The 24,798-nt window shown below is 43.1% G+C and overlaps 1 pseudogene; it reads right to left on the bottom strand.

Annotated features, from left to right (window-relative positions):
* Positions 1-11,743: 11,743 nt before the first annotated feature.
* LOC121281972 lies at positions 11,744-22,594 on the bottom strand (annotated as a pseudogene).
* Between the last annotated feature and the right edge of the window lie 2,204 nt (positions 22,595-24,798).

The raw sequence follows: 24,798 nt of genomic DNA, 5'->3' as shown, positions 1-24,798 counted from the left end.
CTGCAAGTAAACGGAGCTGAATGGCGTCGGCGTGAATGCCATAAACCGACTGATCCTGCAACACTTCACTGAGAGTATCTCCAAAGTCACAGTGCTCAGTCCACTGTTTCAACTTCACTATATAAATTGTGATGGACTCTCCCGGGGCCCTGACTCTGGAGTTGAACTTAAATCTTTGCCGATGGCTTCGGCTGAAAATGCGTCTTCATGAGGTCTACCAATTTGTTAAAAAATTTAGAATTGGGCACATTCGGGGCCGCCAGACTGCAGATGAGGTTATATGTTTTGCTACCGCAGACACTTAAAAGAATTGCTTTCTGCTTCTCCTCCACGTTTATTTCATTCACCACAAAATAAAAACCTAGGAGCCTGATGTACTGGGTTCAGTCTTCCATGGACGAGTCATAAGGGTCGATTCCTTTGAAAAGGGGTATGACAGGTGAGCATACTTTTCTTTCTCTCCTGAAGAATTAATGTGCTCAGATTCACAAGGTGAGGTGCAGCGTCGGAGCTGTTTATCCTCGTCACCATTGTAATAAACTTGATGTACCGGACAGGTTTCTTACCCGAAACAGATAATTTTCTAACAGAGCTTGTTTAGAAGCTACATGTTTGAACCAGGTTCACGACTAGAAAGCTCTGCCCCTAAGATTACCTGCGCTTAGGACTCATTTGTCAGTACAATCACGTGACCCCCTAAAGGCAGTAGAAAAGGTTATACCTACAATCACTACACAGATGAACTGATAGCGCAAATAGAAATAAATAAGAACGATCCGATAGCCATTACAGAGACGTGGCTGCAGGATGACATAGATTGGGACCTAAATATTGAAGGGTACATGACATTTAGGAAGGACAGGAAGTTAGGAAAAGGGGGAAGGGTGACCCTGTTAATTGAAGATGATATTAGCACAATAGAGAGAGATGACCTAAGTTAGGAAACCAGAATTTAGAAGCAGTTTGAGCAGAGATGCAAAACGATAAATGCAAGAAATCATTTGTGGGAGTGGTGTACAGACCCCCTTACAGTAACCACATGGTAGGACAGAGTATGAAAGAAGAAATAATGGGAGCTTGCCTGAAAGGTGTGGCGATAATCATGGGGAATTTTAATCTACATATAATGGAAAAATCAGATGGGCAAAGGTAGCCCAGATGAGGAATTCATATAATGTTTTTGGTATAGTTTCTTAGAACAGCACATTCTGGAGCCAGAGAGCAGGCTATACCAGACTGGTATTGTGCAATGAGCTAGCTAAAGTGGACTGGCAAATTGGGTTAAGGGATAGGTGAATTGAGATGCAGTGGCAGAGATTTAAGGGGATAGTCCAGATTAGACAGAACAGGTATATTCTGACCAGAAAGAAAAGTTCCAAGAGGAGGACCATTGGTTAACTAAAAGAGTTAATGATAGTATCAAACTTAAAGAAAAAGCATATAATTGCACAAAGATAACTGGAAGATAGGACAGAATATAAAAAACAACAAAGAATGACTAAAAGATTAATAAGGGAAGAAATATTAGAGTATGAGAGAAAGCTAGCTAGTAATATAAAGAAAGATAGTAAAAGTTTCTATAGATATTTAAATAAGAAAAGAGTCAACAAAGTGAGCTTTGGCCCTATAGAAAGTGAGTCTGGGGAATTAACATGGAAAATAAGGAGATGGCAGATGAATTGAGCAGGTATTTTGCATCAGTCTTCACTACAGAGGATACAAGTGGCATCCAAGAAATAGCCATAAATCTTGAATTAGAAGGAAGGGAGGAACTCAAGAAGATTAAAGAAAATCAGCAGCGAAGTGATACTTAGCAAATTGTTGGAACCGTGGGTTGACAAGTCCCTGGATCTTGATGAATTTTATCCTAAGGTCTTAAAAGAGATGGCTACTGAGAAGTGTGTTGGTTTTAATTTTCTAAAGTTCCCTAGATTTGAGGAAGGTTCCATTAGATTGGAAATTACCTATTGCAACTCTTTTATTCAAAAAGGGAAGGAGACAGAATACCTGGAATGGGTGGATTGTCATCTGGGGAAATGCTAGACAAGCTAGGTTTGTACCCACTGGAGTTTAGAAGAGTAAGAGGCAACTTGATTGAACCATATAAGATCCTGAGGGGACTTGACAGGGTGAGTGTGGAAAGGATGTTTCCTTCATAGGAGAATCTAGAACTCAAAATAAGGAGTCACCCATGGAAAACAGAGATGAGGAAAAGTTTTTCTCTTGGAAAGTTGTGAAACTTTGGAATTCTTTTCCTCAAGAGATGGTTGAGGCAGAGTGTTTGAATATCCTTAAGGCAGATTCTTAATAAACAAGGGGTTGAAAGGTTATCGGGGATAAGCAGGAATGTGGAGTTGAGGTTAAAATTAGACCAGACATGATTGTATTGAACATCAGAACAGGTTCACTGGGTCAGGTGGCCTACTCCTGCTCCTAATCTGTACCTCTGGATGTCAATGGCAGCCGTGCTTTCAGCTGCCAGGGCCATAAGATCTGGAATTCCCTCCCTAAACATCTCTGCTGCTCTCTCTCATTCAAACCATGAAGTTGCACAACTTTGTGAATAAGTTGTTCTCCCATGTTTAAGAAAAAGAGAAATTTGACCCCACAAAACAATCAGATCAGCCGCTCTTTACAGGTTTGGTGATTCATTGGCGGAGACTTGGAGAGCTTCATAGATTAAATAGGAGCATTTGGTGAGATACATGTGACCCATCATGACAGCAAAGCTAAAGCAGTTTATCAATATGCTGAGACTGCGCTGCTAAATACTTCCAGTGCTTTTTCATATTTACACACAAAACACAGGAGAAGAGTTTTAATGACAACAGTGCAATTGACTCTCAAATAGCAGGAACGTACCACAGGACACAAACTGTCAGAGCGGAACTTCTGCAGGAGCATTTCATTAAGTTGAGTAACAAAGTGTGTGATTTCATCAGACCAACAACTGACCTATTACATCTGTTAAAATGTTAAAATAAATGCACTAATATTTAAGCAGAGTGCAGGTTCGAGACCTGCCCTGGTCGTCCTAGTAACAATGTCCTGATGGTAGAGCTGCTGGGTCCAGTGTTACTTTGCCAATGATTTGGTTTAGCAAATCTCAATGGGGAATAACAAGGTGTTAATGTTAATTAGCAGAATCAATCATACTCAGGGCAGAATTGTCCAGTTCCCCTGACCCTTGGCGGGTTTAATGCTGGGCACGGGGGTGACAATGCGGTGGGAGCTGAAAAATCAGTTTCCCACTGGTGCAAAATGACTGCTGGATCATGTGATCCCACCCACCATGGTGGGTGGCCATTCCCACCAGATGCCACCATGAAACTGACTTGCATCTTGTCAATAGGATGCAGATGAAGGACCAACCGTAATCGCTCCCTCCCTCGCCCAATCATCAGAGCTGCCAGCGGGAAACTACGCAGGTCTGGAACACATCTGGACCAATGTGGCATGTACATGTCAGCACTTACCTGATGAAGGTCTGGGGCAGCCTCCACAGACCGGACCCTGGAGCAGCAGACGCAGCAGCAGGTGGGTAGAGCATCAACAAAGTGGATCTTGTCACTGCAGCAGCCTCTCCCAGGAGGTGGAGCTTCAAGTTGCAGATGAAGTTTAACAGTCATAGTGTGCCCGTGCAACCACTTGTGAAGTCAAAACTTCTTGATTTTTCTTTCCCTACCACTTCTTCCAGCTGCTCCCCCCGCATCTGCAGCAGGGATGGGGGCAGCCTGCTGACCAGTTTGCCCTGTTACCTTGGATGGCCTTGGCGACTGTCCTCTGGAGACCGGAGGCCTGGAGGGCTCCGGCTTACTTTGGCTGCCCTGCTCTGGAGCAGCTGCTCTCTCTGCGGTTATGGAGGGTGAGATTGAAGGGGTCGCAGGCAAGGGGGATTTGGAAGGGGCAGACACCCTCAGAGAGCTCTGAGTGGAGGTCCCAGGGGTGTCCAGTGGCTGCTCCCCCTCCCATTGGGTGCCTGAGGTCCCCTGCCTGACTCCTTGAGGGTAAGGAGCACCTGGAGGGAGTTTGAGGTACCCCCTCCCCCTCTCACGTAGCCACTGTGAACGCTCACCCATGGCTACAGTGATGGAGTGCAGGTCTATGTGCATCCCTGACAGAATCTGCTGGACCAGGTTCTCCATGGAGTCCGCCACTCTCCCCATGGAGGCCTCCATGCGCACACAGGTTAGCACCACTTCATCAGAGAGCACGCGGACAGTCTCCTCCACCTCGTGTGCCACTCTGCTGAAAGCCTCTGCCACCTCTGCATGATGTTGTCCTGCCTCTTTCTGCCTCACCAGCATCTTGTGGGTGACCGATTCCAGAGGCAGCTCATCCCACTCTACCGTGGTAGGTGCCTCTTCCTCAGCAGTCCTCCGAGTGCTGGTGAGCTTGGCTGACCCTGCCTCCTCCTGCTGCTGACACATGTCTGTGCAGTGACCACCAGAATGTGAGACCCTTCTTAAACTTGATATGATACCCACGTTGAACTGGTGGAAATGCAGGTAACTGCTGCGATGCCTCGACAGGTGCACTTTCTTCTTCTGCAATGTCCTCGGCCCTCTCTAGACTTGTCTGAGTGTTGGACAGGACTTCATCTTCTTCGGACCTTGCCCTCTCCCTGCTAGTACCTGTAAGTGAGGGAGGAGAGAGCGAGTGACTGCGTGAGCTGTCTCCAAGTTGGAGGAATGTGCAACCCTCAGGTTTCAATGTGACGTGCATGGATTCTTACTGGATGGTAGCTGTGCCCTGACCTCTCCACCTCCATAGGCTCTGTCTCGGTCTAACCCTCCCAGCTGGGCTGTCTGCTCCTCAAAGCTGGTTAGGTTTTGAAGTGTAGCCAGTGCCCTCCCCTCTTCTCCCTCTCTCCGGTTATGTCTTAACTTACCCTGCACAAAGAGAGAAGCTGGGGTTGAGAGCAATTAGGTTTCATGTATCTTTCTCAGACTTCCAGCCATACAAATATCCCTGAATTTGAAGAAAAGTCATACGGACACTAAACGTTAACTCTGTTTTTCTCTCCACAGAGGCTGTCAGACCTGCTGAGTTTTTCCAGCATTTTCTGTTTTTGTTTCAGATTTCCAGCATCCACAGTATTTTGCTTTTACAGATAACCCACTGAATTGTGTGCCATGCGATTGATGCACGGTAGGTTGTCCCTCCAGAGTGGTTAAAAAGGCTCACAGAGGCATGTCATTAGTGGTGTTTGCTGGTGCCCTCAGCACCTGAACCCCTTCACCCCAACCCCCTTCCGGTCAGCATATGAGGTCTCTGTGTGAAAGGGTCACGGACCCACAGTGGTCTCCCCACCTACAGGCTAGATGGACTGCAGTGGGACTATAAGACATCACTTTACTACGTTGAGTAACTCTCTTATGCATGGACTTCACGGATGGTGCCCTTGCCAATGAGGCCCATGTCCTCTCTACCATTCAGTGAGGTGATTGTGAGCAGTTGAGGGTTCACTTACCCTGGCAGAGAGGGTGGGCTCACTCATTCTCTCTCTGCACTGCAGGGCAGTCCTCCAGTGCACACCTTGGGCACTAACTTTATCCCATGCTGGGTTCATCTCCCTGACCGGCCTCCTCCTCCAACCTCTGGATAGAGGACATCCCTCCTCGCCTCCACTTCATCAAGCAGGATGCCGAGGGAGGCAGTGCAAAATTTAGGCACCGGAGCTCCCTGTCCTCTTTGCACCACCTCCTCCCTGGACATTGGTTAAGCTGATGTCCAGGCACCTTTTAAGCATGGTGCCCAGATACGATGGCTGGGCATGGTCAGGTAACCCTCATCACCAAACCGCCAACTGCATAATTACTGAGGGCCGGGTCTCATGCTACTGTGACAATTCGCAGAGGCCTCTACAGCAGGAAATGCTCCCTGTCCCCACCACGGAACTTAATTCCACCAGCATTATTTAAGCACCAGTTACTGGAATCAAGGTCGGATATACTGTGTCTGAGTCTCTGGAAAGCAATGCTGCATGGCAAGCCTTGTTCAAATCGGCTGTGTTTGGTTCTCTTCATTTATATCATTTTTCTTATGGATCTTTTGTCCACGTCTGTCCTAGGACTAGGATCAGCCAAAACTCATTTGCTCCAAACTGTCTGGTTTCAACCAACCATTATCTTACACAACCACTGCCCAGAATGAGGTGTAAACTTCCACCAACCAAATGTCAAATCATCCAAATATAAATTATTAAAGGTTAGCAAGATTAAGGCCATCCAAGTCCATCTAACCATTGAAAAGGTTCACACATCCTGACTGTGGCTCCACTCTGCCTAGCTTCAGTCAGTCATTATCTTGTCCCATTGCTACCCTCTTTTGCCTTGCAACATCATTCTTTTTTCCATTTACATTTAATCACTCTTACTTTCCACTCTAGCATAGGCATCCCCTTTTCTTACCTCCCCTCCCCTCCCATCTTTCTCTGTCTCTGTACTGCTTAAAATCGGTTACATCTCTAACCTTGACTATGCTGCCTCACATTCCACCTCCTGTAAGGACTTTACTGTATTTTCCCAGTTTCCCCATTTCCATTGCAACTGTTTGGTTGATCCAACCTTCCATATCAGTGCTTCTGACCTTTTTTCTCAACTGAGGATTCTTCCCCACTGTGGTTGACAGAGTCCTCAACTGTATCCATTCTATCTCACACACTTCTACTCTCACCCCTTCCCCTCCCTCCCAGAACCATAAGATTGTTCCCCTTTACTATCCAACCTGCCTCCATTTTCAAAAGATCTTCTACTACTTCCCTCACCTCTTGTATGATGCTCCCTTGAAATGCATGTACCCGTCCCCTATTGCCATTTCAAAGTAACAGTTTTCCCCTGCTCAGCCCTTTCCTTTCTGAGGCACTCTACCAGGTAAGCAGAGGAGGTGTGACACCTGTCTTTTTACCTCTTTCCTTCTCTCTGTCCAAGGCCCCAGATACTCTTTCCAAGTGAAACAGTGATTTCCTTGTACTTTGTTCAATTTATTACATTGTATTCACTGTTCACAATGTGGTTTTATCTATACGGGGGGGAGACCAAATGCAGACTGAGTAACTGCTTTGCTGAGCATTGCCGTTCAGCCCACAAGCATGAACCCAAACTTCCTGATACTTGTCATTTTTATTCTCAACCTTGCTCCTACTCTGATCATTATGTATTCTTAGCTGAGAGCCTAGACAGCCATTAGAATAAAAGAACACCTGCCCCCCAGAGGAGACATCATTTGGCTGACAGCTCAGACTCTGATCTCTGTGGCTAATTTCACAATATTTGTTGACATAAGTAAGTGGTTTTAAGTGTTTGTGGCTTTTGAAACAGACACAGATCGTTCACTAATTTGTCTTCAAATCCTTCCATAATCTTGCTTTATCCTACCCCTCTGCACCCTTTTCTGTCTGATACACCTTGGGGAGAGAGTTTCTGCTGCCTATAACTCACTGCCTGGAACTTCCTCCCTAAACTCTGCACTGTCTGTATGTCACCGTTGTCCAATTTACACTTTAATTTTTGTCTTTTAAAAAGCTTCTAAGGAACCAATGTTTTCATCCAACCTTCAAAAACACCTCTTCATGTCTTTCCCCAGTTTCCATTCCAAATATCTGAGTGTTTTGCTGTTGCTATATTCACAGAATGTTGCTGCTGTTGCATATTTAAGCAAACCAAATAAATTGATGATGTAACAGATGAACATTGTTTAAAATCACCAGAACACTCAGAAAGAAACATTGCCAAGGTTTTGGACATCAGAAAGTTTGGCAAAGATTTAATCAGACGTGATGTCAGTTTCCTGACATTGTTTCTATTTCAGCTACAATAGGGAGCAGAATGACAGTGTGGATGGAAACGGTCTTCACCAGGAGCCCATTGTCTGCAGTGCCCAATCTTCTTTTCTATTGAAATCTCTGGAACATTTCACCCTCAGTATCTGCAAGGGAGTGAGTTCTGCCCTTTGTCTTCTTTGTTCTAGATTAAACTGTGGAAAACACTGAAATTCTTCCAAATATGTAAGCCTTCAGATTCAGATTCAAGGGTGGAATTTTCCATTCTGGAAATTAAGTGTGGTGCCAGGTGGGAAAGTCAGCATGAACTCCCCTGGGTGGCCGGGCAGATTATCGTGCCCAATTTTTCACTTTCCAGCTCATTAGTTATGCATCAGCAAGGAGCTCGTTGAATCTCGTGGCAAGACGACCAGTGACACGTCCATCCAGCTATTATCTCTTGGAACTGGAGGTCCTGGTGCCATATCTAAATGGCACCCACACACATTCACTCACTGCAGGCCAGGTGTGCGCTGAAGGCCTAAACTCCAATGCCGACCAAACATTCAAAACTGTCTGCTTCATGGTTCAGCGAGTGTGCTCCCTGGAGATTCTCCTCCAGGCTGTCCAGGAAAGGTGGGAAGTCCTCTTTCAGGAATGGGAGCAGAAGATCCTCCCACCTGACCATGCCGTCCTGGGAGGAGCTCACTAGAGAGGTCAGCAACTGTGGCCCCCAAAAAAACAACAGCCCTGCAGCCCAGGAAGATAATCAATGTCCTGATGTGCTCCGCCAGGTTAAGTGAAAAGTCTACTCATTTCAAAATCACACTCTCATAAGGGCATCAGTCTGTCTAAGTGTTAATGTCCACAGGGGTGTCACACACTACCAGCAGATGGGAGATCAGCACTGAATGTCTGCCAGCTACTATAAGATCCTCATCTCATGTTAGATCCTGCACTAGTGGCGTCTTAATACATTGATGGGGAGGGCTTGGTACACACAACTGGCATGCTTGCTTCTGAACTGCTCTCTCATCCATCGCGCTCACAGTCAATCCATCTTTCTTTATGCAGGACAAGGTTGCCCATAATCGACAGGAGAGAGCCAAGACCAGAGGGGCTACCCCGGAGCTGAGGATACTCCCGTCACATGAAGTGCAGGACTGCAGAGCTAGCTGGAGAGGACAGAGATCGTTCCTGTGTGGAAGACAAAATCAGCCTTCTCAACAAACCTGTATACATCACAGTATCACAGCGTCTTCACAGTGCAAAAGGAGGCCATTCAACCCATCAATTCTGCACTGGCTCTCTGAAAGCGCATTTTACCTAGTCCCACTCCCTGCCTTATTCCCATAACCTTGCACATTCTCTCTTTCCAGGTAGCAATCCAATTCCCTTTTGAATACCTCAATCGAACCTGCCTCCACCACCCTCTCAGGAAGTTTGTTCCAGACTCCAACCGCCCTCTGGCTGAAAAAAATATTTCCTCACATCACATTTACTCCTTTTGCCAATTATTTTGAATCTGTGCCCTCCAGTTTTTAATGTTCTCTTGTGTGGGAACAGTTTCTCACTATTTACCCTGTCCAGACGCCTCAGGATCTTGAATACCTCCATCAAGTCTCCTCTTATCCTTCCTTTCTCCAAGGAAAAGAGCCCCAACCTCTGCAGTATATCCTCAAAGCTACAGTTCTTCATCCTTGGAATGATTCTTGTGAATCTCCCCCCATATTCTCTCCAATGCCTTTACATCCTTCATCAAGTATGACACCCAGAATTGGATGCAGTACTCCAGATGAGGCCTAACTAGTGTCTAATACAAGTTCAACATGACCTCCTTACTCTTGTACTCAATGCCCCTATTAATAAAGCCTCAGGTTCTATATGCTTTATTAACTGCGCTCTCAACATGCACTGCCATCTTCAATGACCGATATATGTATACACGGAGGTCCCTCTGTTCCTGCACCTTCTTCAGAGTCTCTCTCTTTGTTTTATACTGTCTCTCCATATCTTTCCTGCCAGAACAAATCACTTCACACTTCTCTGCATTGAACTTTATCTGCCACTTGTCTGTCTAATCCACCAACATATCTATGTCCTTTTGTAGTTTAAAACTATCCCCATCACAGCTGACAATCTTCGTATAATCTGGAAATTTTGAAATCATGCCCTGAACACCACAGTCTAGATCATTAATATATATCAGGAAGAGCAAGAGTCCCAACACTGACCCCTGGGGAACTCCTCTACAAACCTTCCTCCAATCTGAAAAACAATAATTTATCACTACTCTCTGTTTCCTGTCACTCAGCCACTTTCTTAACCAAGTGCCTCCTTTCCCTTTTATTCCATGACCTAGGATTTTGGTCACAAGTCTGTTGTATGGCACTGGATCACATGCCTTTGAAAACCCACATACACCATATCAACAGTGTTTCCTTTATCAACCTTCTCTGTTATCTACTCAAGCTAGTTAAACATGATTTTCCCTTGATGAACCCATGCTGGCTTTCCTTAATTATCCTGCACTTGTCTAAGCAATTATTGATTTTATCCCGTACTATAGTTTCTAGAAGTTTCTCTATCACTGAGGTTAAACTGACTGGCCCATAGTTGCCAGCTTTATCCTTATACCCCTTTTTAAACAAAGGTGTAACACCCGTGGCACCTGTGTATTCAAAACTTCTTAATTTTCCTACTCTACCCCCACGTTTAGGTGCAGCCCCACAAGCAGATATGGAGGCAGCCTGATGATGACTTTGGCAGGTGTCCTCCAGAGGCCTGAGGCCTGGATGGCCCTGGTCTGTAAAGAGTCTCCTGTTCTGGGGCAGGTGCGCCCTCTTCGGCCTGACCTGCTGGAGTTGATGGGGTCACAGGCAGAGGGGATTTGGAGCAGCAGGACACCGTCAGCCTTCGAGTGCCCAGGGTGGATCCAGGGTTACTAGCTGGTGCTTCTTCTCCCTTTGGATGCCTGAGGGTATACTGCAGAGGTTGGATTTGTCCTGCTTTTTGTGCATAGGACATACCTGGGCAATTTTCCACATAGCCGGGTAGATGCCTGTGCTGTAGCTGTACTGGAACAGCTTGGATAGGGGCACGGCAAGTTCTGGAGCACAAGTCTTCATTACTATTGCCGAAATATTGTCAGGCCCCATAACCTTTGCAGTATCTATTGCCTTCAGCCGTTTTTTTATATCACCTGGAGTGAATTGAGTTGGCTGAAGGCTGGGGACCTGCGGAAGAGGTTGAGATGGGGGATCGTCCATGCAGCACTTCTGGCTGAAGCTTGTTGTGAATGCTTCAGTCTTACCTTTTGCACTGATGTGCTGGACTCCCCGTCATTCAGGATCGGGAAATTTGTGATTCCTGACATAGATCATGGAAACTCAAACTTGCCTTTGAGCTGCCATCAAGGTCAGGAGAACAAAACTCCAGACGAGTTCCCCACTGGCAGTAACTGACATTTTCCATCTTGTCAAATTTAGTCTCCCTGTCTGCCACGATTCTGCCCAAAATGTTTGCAGTCAGGCAGTGTAGTTAACACTAAGCTCCAGATCAGTCATGGTCTAACTGAATGCTGGAACATGCTCAAGGGGCTGAATGGTCTCCTCTTATTCCCAGCAGTGATAGTTTACACGAGGCTGCTGATGCCATGGAGAACCTGGATCTAATTTCAGAAATGAAAGCAGTTAAATTCAAGCAGTGATATAGAAAGAGGGCAGGTAACTGTCACTCAAACTTGCTCGAATGGAGGGTAAATGCCATCACAGACTGATTGGGCTGAATGGTCTCATCTCATGTGGCATCTTTGCCAAATTTCTTTTTAACTGTCAATGGATACAGAATTGGATAGTCACAACTAACAGTCTCTGCACTTAAGGTAATTCTCTGCACAGAGCATTGTGGTGTACAGTGTTACTGAAATGCAAGCATTATAATTTTTAAAGAAAATACAAAGTAATTAGATTTGCAACTTATTTTATTTTTCTATTTCAATCATTATCTTTCCTTGGGACAGAATTCTTTGAGCCAGTATCTTGATTGTCGATGACAAGTGGTGATATTTTCACTGATTAAACTGAAGGTCAGTTAGAGCTTCATTGTTGTAAATCAGCGACAGGCTGGAAAAATATTCAAGATTTTGTTAGAATTTGACAGTAAAACTTTAAAATTAAGCCAGTGACATGAGATTGAAATAAACAATATTCCCGCCTGAAGTCAATGGACCTTTTGCTGGTCCGTCAAATCTTCCATCCCGCCTGTGAAGATTCCAGTGGAGGATGGGACTGGAAATGTGTTTTGCTCAGTCAGTTGTGCTTTTGCCTCTTCTGCCTGAACGTTCTGGGTTCATAGTCGTACTCCAGAGACTTCAGTGCAAAATTGATACTGACATTCTGGTGCAGTGCTGAGAGACCCCTACACTGTCACAGATGCCACCGTTCAGGCAAGACAAAAAAACCAAGGCCTTGCTTGCTCTCCCAGGAGGATGTAAAAGATCTCATGGTATTATTTTCCTCCCCAGTTTTGGTCAAAATTTATTCCTCAGCCAATATCACGAAAAAAAAAGGCAGATTATCTGCTCATTATTACATTTCTGCTTATGGGATCTTCCTGTGCCCTAATTGGTTATTGTGGTTTCTACATTACAGCAATGCCCACACTTCAAAAGTACTTTCTTGGCTGTAAAGTCCTTTGGGACATGTGAAGATCATGAAAGGTGCTATATACTCCTCCTTTCTTGCTGGACTGTCGAGAGCCAAAGGACACAGGTTTAAAGTGATTGACAAAAAGACCAAAGGCAACCTGAGGAAAAGCTTCTTTAAGCAGCACGTAATTACAATTTGGAATGCACTGCCTGAGAGGGCAGTGGAGGTAGATTCACCTGTGGCTTTCAAAAGGGAAGCAGCTGAAGGGGAAAAAAGGACTGTAGAATTAAGCAGAGAGGGTGAGGAAGGGTCAATTTGCAACAGGCTCGATGGAGCTCTTTCTGTGCTGGAACCATTTCATGTGACTACCAGGATGGTAGAAGGCAAACTGGTTGGACATTGGTATTTTTTGTCTAGAAATTCTTCTGTCCCTATGATAGTTTACGGCACCTGAATTTAGAATGAACCCTGACCTGCACTGATCCAGCCAACAACGTTAGTTATGTCAGTGGAGCACATGTACTCATTCTATTTCAAGGCCAGTTGCAGCATTTACAGGAAGGATCAAACTGTGCCTAATCCAGAGGCACAGCTTTCCACGTAGGTCACTCTATCAGAGCATTGATAGTATGTTCTTATTCTGTGGATCAGGGTAGAGGCCACTGGCTTTGCCAACGCAAAAATGAGGGCTACCAGGATTCGTCTTATGCCCAGGAGTAGCAGCAGTGGTGGTAGCAGGAGGGGTAGTCTTAACCACAGGAGGACCAGCAGTGGTGGGACCGGGAGGCACACATTCTGGAAGGAAGTAAGATCCATTAATTCACCGTTTGTTTAAAAATTGATGTGAGTTGACATATTAAATATGTAAATACAGCGAATTTCAATTCCACCATTAACAGGTTTGAGGTCAGAGGTTGTGGCTCTGCTACATGCCCGAACTCAGCATTGTTTGACTGCTGCCAATGAGCAGTAGGCACCAAATGGACACCCCACCACATTCGCCAATTGTGAGGGCAGGAAATCAGCCTTCCTCCGCAGACTGGGCCAGGGGGAGGTTAAGTCCCAGCTGGCAGAGGCCACATTATTTTCTGTGGAACCAATAACAGTTCCTCTTGCCCCAGAAAAACCCTCACAAGGAAATCGTGACCTGTTCCTATCCTGAGCAATTATTTATGTACCGCACGTTAGGCTGATGAATACCTCTGACCACTCTGTTTGTATTCTCCGGATATCTCAGCAGCTCATTCTCTCGAGCTGTCTATTTCAATGATGTGATATATGCAAGAATTTCCAAAGCAAGCACAGGCTTCAGCAGACTTCAAACATCAGTCTGCAAATGAACATGAGGAAGAAGGGGTAGTAGGGATGTAGTCAGGGCGTTGGGAGGCCAATCAGCGTAATGGGGGTGTAGTAGGGTGGTGGAGAGGGTAGTTGGGGTGGGGTGTCCCTTGGAGTTCGGGGGACAGGGGTGGAGTCAGGGGATCCCATGAAGGAGTCGTGGGTGGATCAATACTATAATTACCAGAATTTAGATGTGGTTTTAATTTTTCTAACTTTTTCTGGGTAACTATTACTGTGAGACAGAACCATCCAAAGTTTGCAATTTAAATCATACTTTTGAATGGTTCCCAGTGCAAGTCAATTGCCAAATGGAAATTTGAACTTCCCAGGCTATTGCCATGTAATCCTTTTGTGGAGACCTCTGGGCCGGGGCAGGGGGCTTCCCCAGCTCATCTTTAGGCAACCCCCAGATGCGAAACCCCGGGGAATGGAATTTATGGGCCATAATGTTTGGCTCAGTATTGTTGAGTCACTTATGGTTCAGGAGGCTAATGCGAACAATGCACATGGATGTTCTTCTGGTTGGTTAATCAGAAGCAAAGCACAATTAAAGGATGATTTTCAGTCTTACTTAGTAATGTTAATGGCTATTCATACTGATTTTCTATTAAGCAGCAACAAGTAGATGGTTTAGGTCAGTCAGTCACAACAAGGAATTAATTCCAAGACCACTTTGTATTTTAGTGATGAGAGGATACTTTCCCTGGTGGCAGAAAGTGCCACTGAAATCAACCAGAGAAAGGGTCCACCCCATTGCTCCTCCAATTTTGCTTTGCTTCAGCCACTTGACCTGGAATCCAATTTCGAAAAAAAGACCACTGTTAGCCTGAAGACTTCTCTTCAACTGTGACTGTAAAAACCAGAGCATCTCAAATCATGAAGGCAAAAACACTTCCATTCTTACAAGTTATGAATGAGAAAATACTAAGTTTGTTCCAGCATTAACCAACTACATTTATTTCCAGATCCTCTGAAATATCCTGTCAACAATAAAGCAGAGCAAGAAAGATCTTGGAGCGTAATTGCTCCAATTTGCTTCAGCTTGTCATTAGAGCCACCCAGTGGTCAGTTAATAACATGAAAGGGTCTCATCTGTTATTATGGGAGTGCAGAGCCCCATTGCAACATTGATATTGCTTCTTATGGGAGTCCAGGGGGAATATGGAAAGTAATCCTTCCCGGAGCATTTATGTTTCAATCATCAATAATATAACTGCATTTGTAACTCTGAGTCAATTCTTTACAGCCTGGCTCTCTCCCTGTATCCATCCAAGGTTGTAGTTTGGACATGAAGAGGTGAGTTGAAAATTAGATATGAATTTCCTGCAATATTGTCAAGTGAAGGAGTGAATCAGAAATAAAAAGAGCAGAAATTGCAAATGTCATCATGCCTGATTATGACTAACAAATTTGAAAAAAATGTTCATTCTCTAAATCTACTTCTTGAAAATGCTCATGATTAAAATAACTGATCAGAAAATGATGCCTGCATTTTAGTTCATGATATGTGGAGCTGTTGGGTGGAGCTGTTGGGTGGGGGCTCCTCACTGATCATATGTATTCGGAATGTCAATCCTAAAGTATAGAGCAGTATATATAGCAGACCTTGTCTTCATAGCTTCGAGGATTATCGTATCCAACCCACTCACGTCCCTTATAGGCATAAGGAACCATCTGTGGAACATCCCATTTTTCAGTAGCACCTTTTAAGAAGAGGCAACTCTGTCAAAAGAATGAGACATAAGAATGCAACCTTTGTACTGTAAATAAAATTTGTCACTGACTTGCAGTAACTTAAATGCAGTTAAAATCTACTTAAATTGATTGGTTCCTGTTAAGTTTACCCAGCTCTTCCAGCTCTTCTAGATTTTTCTTATATAATGCACAAGACATTCTACGCTGAAGCTAATGAGTGATTTGACTTTGGGTAGTTGTGTAAAATGGTGATATTGATTCAGGCACCTGTCACAGAGCTCTGCGTATAATAGGTGGATAAATTGATCAGCCTCATTTTATAATGTCACCTGAAGTCAAAAATACCCCCCAGCAAAATTTAATCCAAATATTTTGCTTCTGTAAAAAGAAAATCACCCTAAGTTCTATTAAGTTAAATTGTCCGCCCTCCTTTTATGAATTTTGATATAAAGGAAATGCCAATCGATCTTATTAATGCTCATGGAAAAATACAAGATTTTCAAGGAGGTTGAATATTTGCCATACTTGCAGCAGCATGAATACCTCAAAGTAACCCAGGAAACCAGATTGTTGTGTGTAATGCCCAGCTGGTCCACCACCACTTGCTGGGGCACCGGGAGCAGTGTTGGATGTGCTCAGTCTGAATGTGTGACCATAGGCAGCAAAACCAGCGTTCAGCTTCTCTGCAGGAGCTCCAAGATGCATCCAGACTTTTACGTTGCCAGCCTGTGCAGAGATTTATAATGTTAATGTTTAGATTGCAAGCACCTTATCCAATTGTAAAATTGAAATAGGTAATATTGTGAAACTGAAGTAAGTAATACTCATGAATACGAACCATATTATATAAATAGTTATTGCCATAGGTATAAGGGAGAGCAAAAAGAGGACTATTTTCTCCAACGAAGCTATTTCATGGACCATAGATATCATATGTCCTCAGATTAAAAATGTCTAGAGTTCTGTAAGAAAGAAGTAACGTTGATATCTTACAAATAAAGAAGTTATTTATTCGTAGTTTTATTTGCAATCTTCTCACCCTCCTTAATCTAAAGCTCAACTTATGTTTCACCTCCTTTATTAGCTGGTCTTATCTCTTAATTTTGGCGGCTGTGTTACAATCCTAAAAATTGGGTCATGGCCCATCATACAGATTATTTAACAACAAAATTATGGAATGTTTTGACAAGGAGATCCCTGATAATATGATTGATGAACAAGCATGCTGCTTTGTGACACAACTGCAGTGCTTGCAAAGGAAAGAAAATAACAGGCACATTTTCTTGAATCCTCCAGTAATACTTTCTGAATACTTTGACTTAATTTACAAATTTTAATCTAAGCACTGAATCCAAGGGACAAACCATCAAACAGCGATATCTATGCTTCACTGTGGACTTGATGCTACTTGCCAATTGTCTACAATAAATTCAGGGGTAGATCAGTGAAAGTGACACTTTTCTGTCAAACTTCTGCTCAAGTTACAGCAGAAGGTCACGGAACCTGGATAGAAATTCCACGCCGCTACCTTAAGAGAAAGATGCATATTATATGTGGGCTGAAATATGGCAGATCAATTTTAGTTTTAATAAGTGCAGTGCAATACATTTTGGAATAGATAACAGAAAACATGTATAACAGGAAATGGTCTCTGCTGGTAAGAATCAAAAATAAAATACAATTGAGAGTGATCATTGATCAGACCCTCAAAGTAGCTGGTCAGTCTGAATAATGGAGCAAATCTATCAGCAGGATATATCTAAAGACATTGTAATGTAAGTTAGGGAAAGTAATAATGACATTGTACAGATCAATGCTGAAGACAATTCCCGAGCAAGGCCAAAGGTTTGGTTATCCTATCACAAATGCGATATAGATAGATTAGAAATGGCTTAAAGAAGAGCAATCAGACAGATTTTATAATTCATTCTTGGTGTGTAGGTATTGTTGGCCGGGCCACTATTCATTCCCCGTCCCTAATTGCCATTGAGATGGTGACGGCGAGATTCCAGATCTTAGGAATGAAGAAAACATGATTTGAAGAAACTTATTTCCATAGGGGCAATGACTGAGAGGAGACATTGTACCGGGTTTGAAAATAATGGAAGGTATAGATGTGACTGAAGAGAATACATTATTCAGCTTTGATGTCCCAGAGGAAACAAGTACATCCATAAGCCTTAGAAATTGGACAAAGGAAAGCACAGAATATGGTGGTTATGTGTAACTAGCTCAAATGCAGACAGTTGATTTTGAGTGAGCTGAGCTCCCCCATGTTGGTGCAATATTAGATCGATACCAATACTCACTGTCATAGGCACTTACAATTATGGGCTTTCCAGCTGCCACTGCAGCTGAAAGGAGCAGTCTTGGTTTCCCAATACTCTTTCCTTCTGCTTCAAAGGCAGCTATCAGTTCCTAAATATCAAAAATATCATAGTTTGTCTTATTAACTGACTTGCACAACATGGAATCTTCAAATTATGGCCAAAGAAGGATTAAGTTATTTGTTTTGCAAATGCAAGGGCATTGGAGCTACAGAGCTTTACCTGGGTTTAAGCAAAGCCCCGATTAACATCAGTTAAAACAAATATTTTTATCACAATGGGCTATAGAACAGAGGAGAAAAATCAACAGGAGTTCCTGTTCCTGTTCAATATCCAGGGACCATTGCTGGTGTCTATATGGGGGTATCAGATGAGGACAGATGCAAATAGAGATGTTCCACCATGACTCTCTAATAGGGTAACATGTATTGTTTTGGATGATACATAAAAGCTAGCCAGACAGTTAAGGGACTGAGAGAAAAGAATACTGCAGCGTGAGTCAGTGCCTTCAAGAGTGGAGGTGAAGAAATTGGGGGTAAATGTATTCCAAAAAAAGACTTGTTGGGAAACTAGCTAAAAAATAAAATTAAACCTAATTATAATGATTTAAATGAAGTATCAGAATCTTATTGAATGGTGGAATAGACTCGAAGGGTACTCGTTCCTAATTCACAACAAGATATTGCATCACTTTAACATTAAGATTTATTTGTTGTACATTTTTTGGATGATGGTAAAGGCCACCAAAAACATTATCTCTAGATTTGCTTTCCACATTCACGCAAGGATATGTCACTGACACTAAGTCATGTGTTTCATTTAGTTATTCAAAAGGTGTAACATTTTTCTACAAATGTCAAGCAAATTAATCTGTAGGTAGTATTTAGTTTTTGACAATTCTTAAACTAAGTGACTTGCCAGTTGGGTTCCTACCTGTGTTAAGACTGTGAAGAGATGCAGTCTTTGGAGGGGTTTCCTCTTGACCCAGGATACTCCTAGTCTATGTCCAAACCATTGAACCCATATTTGCGCAGGAAACTAATTGTTGATTTTATGAATGTTTGGCGATTTTCAGCTGTGGAAACCATAGCACTGAATCTATAGAGAAAGTTAATGAAAAATCATTATCGATAGCAAAATTAGCTATTGTAAAATTGAACTTGCTTAGTTCTATTCGAGCCTCCTACATATATTGGTGACTCATGCCAATGTATGTTTAGAAGCAAAACAAAATTTGTTAGTCAACCATTCTTAATTTATTTCATGAAGAATTTGAAAAAAATGCTTCCATAAACCAATAATCTTTCCATCTTACATTTGAGTTCCAAAATTCCAGTCTCCGATGGAGAGAAGGGTTTTAAGGTTTCCATTCCTGTTGTGAATTAAACAAATAGTTGAATTAGAAAAATATAGTTGAGGGAATAAAACACATTCAATACTATTCGAATAATTGCTGAAATTACTCTAAAATATCACAGCCCTAATCTTTTTAGAGCATGCTTCTTGATACTGCATCTAATGAAGCTTCCGTACCTCAATCCAATTGACAGAGTGCACAGGTATATTAAGAACAGAATCTATGATAATGTGACAGGGCCCTGATTTGTATTTTTTGTGCAAGTTTGTAATTGTCTCTACAACAGTTTCCTATTTTTTCCTGAGCTGTTAAAATGGAGGTGTGATTCTGCCTCACATGAAGCAAAGGTCAGTGAATAAGTTTCCCCCCACCAAACACATACTTAGTCCCCTTACAACAAGACTGATTAGGACCACATAGCTTGCTGGTCCTCTTAGAATGGAAATGATAAGTGTAAATTAACAAACATGGAAGAAGTAAAATGTGGAAATTTAATTGTAGAGCAATATTTCTTTTGTATAAGGCCAAATAATGTTCAGTTGATTGAAACAAGACTTAGAATTCAGGATAAAAATAAAAAACTGCGGATGCTGGAAAGCCAAAACAAAAACAGAAACAGAAATACCTGGAAAAACTCAGCAGGTCTGGCAGCATCGGCAGAGAAGAGTACAGTTGACGTTTCGTCCATCAGTTCTGCTGAAGGGTCACGAGGTCTTGAAACATCAACTGTACTCTTCTCCGCCGATGCTGCCAGACCTGCTGAGTTTTTCCAGGTATTTCTGTTTCTGATTTTGCTTAGAATTCAGGAGTTTGTTACCAATGTACATTACCTGGTTTTAAGAGCATTAAATGACTTTAGAGAGTCACATCATTCCATTCAATAGTGACAATTTCATTGTTGTTCATGCCAGCAAAAGCATAGATCAGATGAGTGCACATGCAAGGGTCGATATCATCTGGGGTGTACTTTGCTCTTCCTGGTCTGTACTGAGCCCAGTTTTGAAAGTAACAGGCCAGTCTGTAGGCAGAGCCTGTCCAAGGAACGAAATGGAAATCAGGACAGTGCTTAGACTCATCACATTAAATTAATAAAAGCTTGAAATGCGCAAAGACTTACCCAGTTCCAGACATGCCAACAAGACCACTGCTGGAATAAAGGATATAGGACAAGTCTTAGAATTATGATCAAATGAGGCTTGAAGGTTCAGAGATTCACAGTCGTATATTAGCTCAAGTTGCTTAGATTATGTTTTTGGTTCTAATAACTTAACCCAATGAAACATGCATGGATCCATGTTTGGTTCTCTTACCTGAGCTGCTATGATGAGGTGCTCAGTGCATGAATGTATCATTGATATATTGACATTTGTTGAAATAAACCTGGCATTGCAGCATGGTTAAACTGATGGCTGAGTTTGCTGACTGCTCTTTGCTGAGCAAGTACATCATGGGGCACGAATGTACAAAGGGTTAATGCTTTTGCTTCAAATACTTCTGCCCATTATTTTAGCCAAAGTATAACACACTGTATTGTTCAGTCTCCATACAAGGAAGTTGCAACATTCCATCGCTGGCATTCAATGGAAGACCTTTGATTTATAAAGTATTTTTGTGAAATAATGTTATTGTGTAAAGAGGACAAAATTATGCAGCCTGAACTTCAAAAATTTCACCACACACACAGCTTTTCAATGAATGTCAAGGTGAGGCATGACAGGAATAAAAAGCATAAGAAAATAAATACATGAAGTGCTGAAAGAATAGTTGGTCCACTGGGATAGCTTCTTTAGGTTGATCTATTTACTCTCACAAATGTAGTTAATCTCTGAGAGTAAGATTTCAAGACGATTCCCCCATAAACTTTGCAATAAAAAAAAAAGACTCTTAGACTTTAATCTAACAGGCCAACCACAACTTGCATTTGCATTGCACCTTTAATGTTACAGGAGCAATTGTCAAACAAAACTTTCAAACTGAGCCACCTAAAGAGAAATTAGGGCAGATGAGGAAAAACTTGATCAAACAGATAGGATTTAAGTCCTGAGGAAGGAGAGAGAGGGAGAGTGACAGAGATGTTTAGGGACAGAATTCCAGAGCTTAAGGCCTAGGCTTCTGAAGGCAAGGGCATAATGGTGTTGTATCTAAAAGTGGGAATGTGCAAGAGCCAGATTTGGAGATGTGGAGAGGATCTTGGAGGGTTGTAGGGCTGGAGCACACTAAGGATGTAGGAAAGGGTGAGGCCATGGAGTGATTTGAGTACAAGGATGAGAATATATAATTGGGTTGTTGCCAGACAAGAAGCCAGAGCAGGTCAGTGAGCACAGGGGTGATGTGTGAACAGGTCTTGGTGTGAGTTAGGTTAAGGACAGTTTCAGATGAGCTCAAGTTTATGTAGGATGGAAGAACATTGGAATAATCAAATCCAGAGGGAACAAAGACGTGAATGAAGTTCACAGGAGCAGATCAACAACCTGAATTCTATAACAGCCTAGTCCCATTTCAGATCAACAACCTGAGTTCTATAACAGCCTAGCCCCATTTCATGACAAAAAGTGAAACTCTTATGAATTTGTCTACAAGAGGACTACAATCTCAAAAGGCCATTTTTTTGGTTAAATAACTGGAAGTTAAATCACAATTGACTGCAATTCACAGAAATCATTTTACCTTAAACATTATGTGTAGATTCCACACTTGTCTTTGGTACAAAGTGTTGTATAACTTCTGTTGTCAGAGTCAGGTTACATGAAGTGTGTAATAAGGAATGTGCAAAATAATATGTATTTCAGAAAATTTGCTCTTTCAATCAGAAGTGAAAAATAAACTGTGAAACTTCTTGAGTAATTCCACAGCAGCTAACATTCAGCACTGAATGGATTCACCAAGCAGGATAAACCTGAATCATCCTAAATATCACTACATTAGAAACATAGAACCATAGAAAAGTTACAGCACAGAAGGAGGCCATTCGGCCCATCTTGTCCATACCAGCCTGAGGACACCCAGGTACCCTTTCTAATCCCACCTTCCTGCACCCAAAGCCCTGCAGCTTACAGCACTTTAGGAGCAGATCCAGGTACTTTTTAAAAGAGTTTAAAGTTTCTGCCTCTACCACCTACTTGGGCAGCGAATTCCACCCTCTGCGTAAAAAAGTTCTTCCTCATGGCTCCCTTACACCTTCTGCCACTTATCTTGAATCTATGTCCCCTGGTTCAAGAATTCTCTGTCAAGGGAAACAATTTTATCCTGTGACAAAATAAACATGTACCCATACAAGGGTTTGGTTCCAAAAAAGACCAAAACCTTCAACAAGAATTGATTTCATTACAATAAATCCTGGAAAGGGGTCTTCACTTTGTTCTATCCCCAATTTAATTCCTGAGAATTTTGTAATAATTCTAAAGCATAAAATATATTTATATGACAAAGCAAACTCACCTGTCCCAAGTAAAAGCTTTGTCATTTTGCAGCTAGTGTACTGCAGGTGCTCTGCTTCGCCTTAATATACTGAGCTTATCGCTATTTACTAATAACTTTGTGTGTTGAGAGCTTTATATCTTAGGATAAATAACCAGGCTTGTATCTGATATTTCTAATGAAAGATAAGCACACTTCAGTGTTGGTCTTCATAATTGTATTGTGAACCTTATCTTGAATAACACTTTTGTCTCCAGCTAGAACATTGTCCTTCACTGTAACCCTGCACTTGTATTTGTCCTGGAGGTAGTGATCGGAAGCCTGGGAGGTGTGCAGAGCAACATAGAATCTTCGGTGTAAAATGACGCGGGGTGAGGTTGGGCGTGTGTCCTGATGTCACCGAGCGTTATGTAGATTTACAGTTCGGCGGATACACATCCGACTCGGCCCACTGAACTGTCAAAGGCCTATTGAGGCCTGTTAAAAAGCAATTCAGGCAATCAGCTGAGCTGCCCGTCCAACCTTAAGGTCAGGGGGCAGGGGAAGAGCCCAGTGGCCTTCGCATTTTTCATGGAACCTCATCCACGGCCGGGATGATGTTTCACGAATGATTTAAAATTTTCAGAAAAATTTTTATTAAAATCAATGCACATTCCTCAGCTCATGTGACAATTTCACACGAGGGAACATGTCATGAAATATTTTTCAACACTTTACTAAACTGTTTAAACTTAAAACTAATCTCGCTGAAACACCTCTGTGCCTCAGGGAGATTTCTGCATTCTTTCATGCACACACGCACTCCTGACTCACGCAACCCCACCACCTCCACCCACACAAGGGAGAGCACTGCCCTTCCCGGCATGCGTCATGCTGGGCGGGCCTTGATTGGACTGCTCACGTAAAATGGCGACGCCCAGCCGATTGGGGGCACCAATTGGCTGCATGCCCACCTGCCTCCGCCCCTGCTCAACCCACCCCCCCCCCCACCGATGGGGAGAAAATTCTCCCTCATGGGTAAATGAAATTAAAAATGATTGCTTGGAAAATGGTGGATGGCGGGCATGAGGGACTGAGACCTAATATGGCTGAATCTATATCTGTGACCTCAAACAAAATAAGCTACCTGGCAGTATTAGGGAAACCCGCACATCGCAGTCCCTGAAACGCCACTAACGACCATGGGCAATGCAGAACAAATTCAAAGAGAGCTACACAAGGGCCATCGGCATTTCATAACTCAGGCTGGGCAACAGGAGTCTGCTCGTCTTCTAAGACAAAGGGCCCTGCAACCTTTCTTTCAATTCTTAATGGTTGAGACATTTAACAATCTCGGGAACCCAGAAGGGGAATACACCTCCTCTGTCAAAGATAGTATGGAGAGTTGGAAGTCATACGACATGGGTCTCTGACTGTGGAATCAGCTGCCTTTTCACCATTTGACTAGCAGCATTACAGTCAAGGAGCTCTGGCCCACCGGGCCCCATCTACACTGCTTCTGCTGGTCCCATCACTTACAGGATTGATTTATCTCTGCATGCCTATCTCATCATGTGAAGTCAACACCATCAGAAAAGTGAATTGTCCAGCATCGGTTCTCAGCTCACCATCCTCTATGAAGGAGTACCTCACTGGACTTTTCTTCTGGACTCTGGAGTCCACGTGAAACAATATTTATTTTCTCTCTGGTCCCTACACTGTGAATATTTCTTTTCTCTATCCCTTTTTTACTGCAGGACTGTAAAGGAGGCAATGCTGTGATCCTCCTCCCGCTTTTTGAATGTGTGCAAATAAACTAACCCCTTGGGCAGAAAAATACCATCGGCATATGGGGGTAGGGCCCGATACGCCGATGTGTAAAATGATACGAGATGACATCAAGCGTGCGTCCCAACATCATTGCCCATCATTTCGATATTTCATTTGGCGGGCACGCACTGGAGATCTGTGCCTCAGCGAGATTTCTGTGCTCTGTTGTGCACAGAATCTCCCTCCTCTCCCCCACCCACACAAGTAATGCTGAGCGCTACCGGCTGGGCATTATGCTGGGCGGGCCTTAATTGGCTCACCCACGTAAAATGACGGCGTACAGCCAATCACGAGCAGCCCACCCCTGTCCACTCCCGCTCAGCTGCCCACCATAGGAAACAGGAAAAATTTTCTCCTTTGAGTTCATCCTACCCTGAGTTTGCTGTGGAGTTACTAATAGAAATGGGATCCACTGAAATATTGCTTATAAGGGGGAATCAT

The sequence above is a fragment of the Carcharodon carcharias genome, chromosome 9, assembly GCF_017639515.1.
Source record: "Carcharodon carcharias isolate sCarCar2 chromosome 9, sCarCar2.pri, whole genome shotgun sequence".
In the NCBI taxonomy this organism is placed as follows: domain Eukaryota; kingdom Metazoa; phylum Chordata; class Chondrichthyes; order Lamniformes; family Lamnidae; genus Carcharodon; species Carcharodon carcharias.
This window is presented reverse-complemented; position numbering and strand designations above follow the sequence as displayed.